Raw genomic sequence first — 8540 nt, forward strand, 5'->3', positions numbered from 1 at the left:
ACAGGTCACATGATCTTCGGATACAACATGACTATTTTCCAGTCACATTTTGTCCCCGATTTAACTTTAACCAGTTAACTTGACAGTGACTAAGACGCCACAGAGTGATGGTTCATAAGGAGCAGAGCCGTCTGTACAAAAACAACTGAGTGTGTAACAGAAAGTAAAAGAAAGGCTTGGTTTTTGGTAATTATCATAATAAGGTTGTGATTTACGTGTAAAGCCACCAGCCTCTCCTACAGTTCACCATGGTGCCATTCATTTCATCACAGCTACACCACTTCATTGTTTCCTTTACAGGAAATACAACCAGACATCTCTTTGTTTATGTCTAACTCTTTGAGTGTCACGTAACTGCTATGTGTCACGCTTATTATTTGTGTTTCCCTGTAAACAGACGAGGCCTGTGACAGTGCAGATACTGGTTTTAATCAGTGCGCTCGGTGCTGTATGTAATGTATGGAAGCACGTGATGAACAGCGTTCACTGATGTAGCGTCACGGCTGATTGAATCTCTGCAGATATTCTGAATGTATATTACAGAGAGCCTGGAGCTGGAGAACATAAATGGAACGCAGCCATAAATAGTGCTGCTAATTACAGCTGTCATCGTGCCCGTCATGAAAAAGGCCTATTTTCTCCTGCTCTGTTCCTCTGCTCTTGCCTTCATCTGTCATCCACCCCCTACACCACCACCTCACCCTTTCCCCTCCCCGTCTGCCTTTTCATTGGATCGTTCTGGATTGGATTAAAATTGATTGTTCTCTATTGATATCTGGGTAGGAAATAGAATTGCAAATTTTACTTGAACTTGAAAGGTCAGTGCAACTAAATTGGAAAAGAAAAAAACATTATGATTTAAAACAGACCGGCATGTCAGAGGGGTGGAGCCAGGGGGTACGGCTTTGTTTATTTCATAATTAAATACATTGAATAAATGAAGTGGTAATGATGTTTTGAAGCTTATTTGCTTGATTGACAGGTGTCAAGTGACAGGATAGTTGCCGCTTGCTCGTCCCACTTCAGCTTCACACGGGTTCTGCTCAAATTCTGGATTTACTGTCAACAAACACAATCTTCAAAATTAATTAATTCAGTAGTGATTCATGGTTACTCATTCAACTGACTGCAACAGTCCTGCCCAACACACAGGTGATGCCCAAGATGTTAATGTTAATAATCAACAGTAATATCTGATGTAACTGAAGACTTGCAGACAGGTAAATATTTTCCAGTGATTTACAGCCATGTTTCACATCATCACATCAACATGTCTTCCACAAACAACATCTATATCACAGGATATTTAGCAGATCTTGCTGCTGACAGATATTTTATTGTAGTTTCTTACAATGTAATGTTCCATATGAAATCTGAAAGACAGCAACCTATACTGAATTATAGCTAACAGAGCCACCACACATGATTAATAATGTCTTTCTTTTGGCAGCAGGGGTTTACTCACACAATATGGGCCTACATTAACACAATAACTGTCATCATCCCCACCCCGGTCAGTCTGACACACACACACAGCCGACGTCTAATATAATTATGTTAAACAGATCCAGGGTCAGACTGTAACTTCTGTCTGAACTATGTACATGAAGGTTTGTTGGTTATAAAGGGAAGAACAACAGGTTTAAGTGTGATGTGTATTTCGGATGAGATCAAGAAGTAACAGTGAAGAACCAGAAGCTGCAGTTCCTCTAACGGCCACTAGAGTCTGGCTCCAACAGTGAGTCAGTCCCCATAGACTCCCATGTTAAAATGTCCAACTTTACAGCAGAAATAAACATGTTTACAGCCTGGTACAAAAACTGTTTTGGTCTCTAGAGCTAATTTCCTCCTTCATGACACCTGTATGGAGGTGAATTCTTTTATAACTGACCCGTTTAAATTGTATTGTCTATAATTAGAGGCGTGGCCGTTAGAGTCACAGGTGGGTGCCGTTAGAGTCACAGGTGGGTGTCTGCTCTGCATCAACTCAGCTGAGTCCAGTCGTGAGCTGTCGGCCGTGTTTGTGGCGTTGGGGACGGATAGTATGAAACTGAACGTGGGGAAGTCTCTGCTCCTGTTTTTTGAGGTGAGTGAAATTCTATTTACACCATATTTCACCACATCTAGCTTGTTAGCTTAGCTCGTTGACTAGCTAATTAGTCAGCAAATGAATTAGCCTGGGGTTAGCCATTTGAGCAAGAAGCTAACAATGCTAACGGGAGCGTATGCCGGCCACGGTTAATACACCGGTGTGTAGCGACGTCTCGGCTCCACACACGCCCCACCTCTTTGCCCGTTTTCGGATTAACCAGGTGAATCGGTTCCGCCAAGATGACGACAGCGGAGCTTCAGAAACCTCAGTGACGTCACGGAGCTACGTCACATCTTTACGTGCAGCCTCTGGGTGCGATGCAGTGGAAGATACATGCGGCTGAGAGAACCATGTCGACCTGCTGAGTGCCCTGTGATTTATTCTGCTCATCGGGGTCTTTTCTTTTTTATTGTTTGTTTTTTAGAAAAGTACATGAAGGCATTTAATGCAGTCTGTGATGATACAAAGTGCTGGTATGGGGGTAATGGAAAATTATGAGCCAATATCGGCACAATTTACTGTATGCTGCTCTTTGGCAGCAGCTCTTCTAATATGAATGTGAATGAATGTGATTATGCAACCGCGACAGTGTTTGTAATTAGATGAGCGCTCAAGCAGCTATGTCTGCTGAAACTGTAATTGTTGATTCTGGCATATGCTTCCTTGAAATGTTTCCATAATTGGGAGTCTGTGTCCTCAGTGCTCCTTTCAACACCACTGATTTGCCAGAAGCTTTTATACACAGTCTTGTGATTGTAATCAATGCAGGAACAGAACATAATGCATGGTAATGTCACCTTGAGCTGTAAATCTCAAGCATTGAAGATTACAGGAAATGGGGGTAAATGAGGAGGGAGGGAGCAGTAGTGATTAATTATCAAAATGGGGATTATTTTAAAGCAAATGATAAATAAGAGTAAAAAACAGAGAAAAGTGAAAAAAAAGGAAAAATGGTTCTGCTACTGCAACAGTATCAGTACAACTTAGATGAACAATTCAGTTTAACAAAAAAGAAACCAAAACATCTCTATCGCCCCCGGGTGGCTGACTGCAGTATAGGTCATAAACCCCTCCCCCTCCATTAGCAGATACGACATGAGCCAAATTAAAAACATGGTTTCTGTCTTTTTATGAAGCTCTCATGCAGATGTTGAAGTGATAATATCTGGACCTGGTCTGGACCTTGATCTCCCCCATATCTCTACTGCACAGACTCTGGCTCCAGATGAAGGAAAGAATTTTTGGCTTCATTTTTGTGCAGTGGGATGAAGTGGAGACGAGTTGTCCATTTTAATATACAGTCATTGTTGTTCACTTTCCTAAACACTAAGACATCAAGCATTATTAATATTTGCTTTGGAGCCTTCCCAAGACACAGAATAAAATGCAATGATATACATGTAATCTCTTTAGCAATGGTGATCTGGGAGAATTTGAGCCAGACTTTAACTCTTATTTTTTGTCCTGTAACTGTTATTGTGTCATGAAATTAAGCTTTTATATTTAGTGAGAAAAGAAAGAAACCATTTAGATTTGAAATATGTGATGAATTTTACCAACATGTTGCCCATTCCTGCATTGCAGATGTTTTTGAAGATATGGAAACCCGGGTGAGACCAGCCGGCTGGCGGAGGGCAGTCTTCTCCTGGCAAGCCACCTGGTAATTTACTGATGTTGTATCTCTGATGTGTCTGTAGGTTTTCTTCTGGAAATCAAAATATACTTGGGTCTCAGAGTGTAAATCTAATATTTGTTGCTGCAACATTGTGTATATAAAATTTAGTTTTATTGTAAACATACAGTGAAGATAAACTCCCAAGGATGAGAGTTGAAAAAGGCTTGTCACTCAGTTCAGCTCCTGTCTCTCCAAACCATTTCTCTTTTTTCAGTCAGTGTCCAATTCATGGACAAATAACTGTCAAAGTGAAAGACTGATAGTTGTTGTGTGATAATGCAGTGGGGATTGTAGAGCTATGAATAGTCCATCTTCCTTGTATGGAGTAAAATGAAACCTCTGGCCCAACATATGGCCGGCCCAAATCTGGCCCATACACTTTCACATCTGGGCAGAGTCCAGCTGTTATCGTCCGATAGTGACTGACAGGCACGAAGGTTTTCTGTGTGTGTGGCAGAATTGGTCCAGATGTGGAAGTAGCATCTGACAATCGTGCTGTGTATCGGCCAGTTTCAGGCCGTGGAACCGGGCGTATACTGGGCCACGAGAAAACAAGCATCTGGCCGAGTATGGGCCGGATTTATTTTGGTGTCTGGGAATGGACTAAAACATGGGAAACACTTGTGAGGTCCCTTACAGCTTCTCGGACAGACTTCTAACAGATATTTTTCTCTCTCAGTTTGACTGTGTTTACCGAGTGAGAGGATGAAAGAGACACAGAGCTGAGGAGTCAATGCTTTGCATTAGCCTGAGAGCTAATAATCAAACCTGCTTCGCCCCTCTGGGTTTGTTTGTTTGGACCAGAATCTCACGGCTGACCGTAAGTCTGTTTATTTCAATATTGATTTAGTGAAATCCTTTTTCTTCAGCTTGTTCTGCCTCAGTGTTTGCAACAGGACACACACCTGTAACATATTGCATGCTGTGCATTTTAGACAAAACTGTGTCTGCTTTTCAACTAATTGTTGTTTGAAACCAAACCTGGTGATTATATGTAGTAAGTTGCAGTGATTCATTGCCTTTCAAAGTCATTTAAGCTCTTTTTGGAACGATGGTTGATGGAGTTTCACAACATCTCCACCCCCCTCCATTAGCTGATTATCCATCGCTCAGTAATGGAGGACAAAACCATGCACAACAAAGTCATGCAGAGGGAGATGAGCTCCATCAGTTTTGTTGCATTTCTTACTTGTCACCAACAGAGGTCAGAGATGGATAACAGTTATTCTTTTATCTGAGGACGTGACTTATTTGCAGAAAACCTCTCAATATGTAAGAGGAGACAGATGACGCTGGTAAATTGAGGAACACATACATTTTCTGTCTTTTGGATGTTTTGATTATGTGTAATGGTATAATGAAGGCATAGATAAGGTGATTCATTAGATGTATTAGTGTGTTGTTGCGTTTTCTAAAGGCCGGTCAGTATAAAAGGACATGGAACGTCATTAAATGGAAATTCACCTAAGCAGTGATAACACATCAAGGACTCCTACACACTGTTGGCCCTCTGGGGTTTTTAATGACAAACAGTTCAGTCTGTTTTAATGTGTTGATTAGGGCTTGATTAAAAGGGAGGCGCAGATGTTGAATGAGAAGATGAAAGAGCTGAATCCAAGAACATGGAACACTTTAAAAGATTTAATATTAAATTCCTCACAATAACTGTAGTAGCAGTAACAGCAGGAAGTGGGCCTGGTCTTTTCATTGGATTATATATATATATATATATATATATAAAATAGTGTGAGACATGTCCTTTAAGGCCCTGCAGGACCACTGGAGATCCCCAGACAGCATACTGAGAGCTGCTGTCAGGGAGCTGCTCTGTTCCTGCACCACAAAGCTCTCACAGTATGTAAATGTCAGTGTTATTAAATGCACTGGCCTGGGGAGTGACCACTGGCCAGAGGTCATTGTCTTATTGCTTAGCTTAGCAGGCGACCCACTTTTCTCTCTGATTAATTCTTGTGTGTGTGTGTGTGTGTGTGTGTGTGTGTGTGTGTGTGTGTGTGTGTGTGTGTGTGTAAGGGGGGGGGGTGAGTGTGGCATAAAGCGGCAGTGATGGGATATGCATGGTTATTCCCTTGCAAGGTTGCTGCAGCATATTTCCGCAAAATCTCCCAAATCATGTCATCATCGCGACAGACCAGTTGCCATGGTGATAATCTCCTCCGTGATTCTTTGATCACAGCGCTTGTAGACAGGGCGGTGCTTTCTGGGAAACTGGACAGACAGGGTGGGGTCGTGGTTTGTATACACTTAAGGAAAAAAACAGTGCATGTAATTATGTATTACATATTAAATTTAAATTTATATAGAAGCATATGCATATATGTTCAATCATTTTCATGCATATTATTAATTAAATATGGTTCATTTCACTGTACTATTAATGAATAATTTGGCTTTTCATGTAAAAATCAGTCAGTGCAGATGAACCAGTGAACACATGGTTGTTACAGCAGAGAAATAATAAGCTACTCAACAAGACTAATGAATGGAAAAGCAAGCATCAGGATTTTACATTCAAAAAATAATTGTTAAACCGTTAGACCCTGTATAAAAAAACAGTATCTAGTTTGGTCTCCTTGTCACATTTCCCATTTAAATTTCACACATTTATGTATCGAAAACTTTATTTTTCCTTCTTTCATCTCCAATTAATTAACGCACAATCCCTCAAATTTATTTTGTGACCCTTAAGAGGGCTCGACCCCAAGGTAAGGAACCTCTGGACTAAACAACCTGACTGTATATAAAGTCATTAAAAGTCCTGGGGTAGCTACAACAGTAAAATGCTTCTTGCATATTGCTGCATCAAGATTAACAATCCAATTATAATTATATATGATAATATATCAGTCACTGCAAAACGAGTATTCATGCAGATTTCTGCAGTTAGTCTGCACTAAGACCATTAATGTGGATCGCACAGGTGCAGTCCGCAGATCCTGACTTGCGTTGAATGAATGGTTTGGGACTAAATTCAGCTTTGCAGGTTCAGGTTTTGTGCGGCACATATCTGAATCTCCACAAGAAAACCAGAGGTCTGCTCCAACTCCCAGTTCTTCTTTAAATCATATTTATATGTTGTTTATATTCCAAAGTCTTGTTTTAATGCCTTTTATGTCTTACATAAAGCGTTGAATTCCCTTGTCATTGAAAGGTGCTACACTCATAAACCTGCCTTGCCTTATAAAACAGATGAGTTTTCTTCAGTTCTATGGCAATTTTGTTCAAATGTTTGTTACCTTTTGGGAAGGTGGTTGACGTCGAGCACTTCTAACACATCCCTCTCTTAGGATGTGCAGGCACATGATTGCTTCATTGCGTTTGGAGGGGAAACAGCTCTCAGACATCAGAGGAGATGAGATTTTTTCTTTCTGTCTTTGCTCATGTTTCAGGATCATCTCCAACACTCAGATTCCTGATGAATAAGCACAAATGCACACACATATAAAGGGAGACTTATGTTCACACAGTGCTATTGCTGCTGTGTGTGTTGTTCTTGGTGAGGCAGGCTTACAAATTAGCCGTCAATGAAGCGAGGTAATGAGCAATTTGAAGCTCTGCCATATCTGCAGCGGCTTTAGTCTCAGTACATCTGATCTGATCTAATCTGCAAAGCCATGTTCTGCTGGATATGAAAATACAACAACAAAATTAACACCCTGACTCTCCCAGTGATACTGCAGCAATATCAGACCCAGCTGAGAGATCAGAGAAATCTTTGAGATTACTAAAGTGAGGCATCATCTCAGTTTGAACAGTCAGCAGGAGAAAAAGCTGAGGCTGCACTTATGGCCATCTCCCTTCTGCATATTGTTATGGAAATGAGAAGCAAATATACATCACAGAAGGAATGGATCTTCTATCCCTCTGGGTGGAGGTGCATCATCAGGAGAGGCAACCGAGGCAAATACTTGGGGCCCCTGATGGCCCCTCTAATCGGCACATTTTGCAGTGACATCTATAAACCTCCTTAAACCTCCCATAACGACACTACACTACACTGCACTGCTGCTGCCCCTGAGAGGGGCCCCTGATGATATGTGCTGTAGCTTGCATCTACTCATTGCCAGCATGTGAGGCATTTAGGGGACATCTGTAGATAGTAGCATCTACCAATAATCTGTGTTTTCTTCTTCTTTGACTGGGTCCCCCCAGAGACTTAGATCGCCACTGCTGACTGGGAAGGAGAAGGACAAAGTCCACCTTCTTTCCCCAGTGTCCAAGAACCGTTTCACTTTCATTTGGAAAATCAAAATGACAAACATAAGGTGGGGAAGGCCCAGCAGAGACTTTACTTCCTCAGGAAGCTAAAACAGGTCCACCTCCCTCAACATCTGCCAGTAAACTTCTGCCGAGGCACAATTGAGAGGCTCCAGACCTGCAGCTGCACAGCGGAGGAGCAGAAGGACCTGCAGCGGGTCATCAGGACCACATTACCACCCCTCAGTGTCATCTACACTGGGCAAGAAAACTAGCTGTATTTTAAGAGACTCATCCCACCCCTCGACACTGCCTGTTTCCCCCCTCCCCTCTGGAAGAAGATACAGGACAATCAAAATAAAATACACTAAACTAGAATTACCTCCTCATGGTTGTATCCCAAAATCTAACCAGTTCATCCTTGAGTCATAGCGAACTGAGATATCATGTCCTTGAGAACGGGACGGACTGTCACTGCAGAGACTTAAAAACCTCTGTGTCACCTCTGTGTCACCTCTGTGTCACCCCGCCTCGTATATTTCTTCCCCATCCTCCCAC

Source organism: Seriola aureovittata, chromosome 20 (genome assembly GCF_021018895.1).
Source record: "Seriola aureovittata isolate HTS-2021-v1 ecotype China chromosome 20, ASM2101889v1, whole genome shotgun sequence".
Taxonomy (NCBI): domain Eukaryota; kingdom Metazoa; phylum Chordata; class Actinopteri; order Carangiformes; family Carangidae; genus Seriola; species Seriola aureovittata.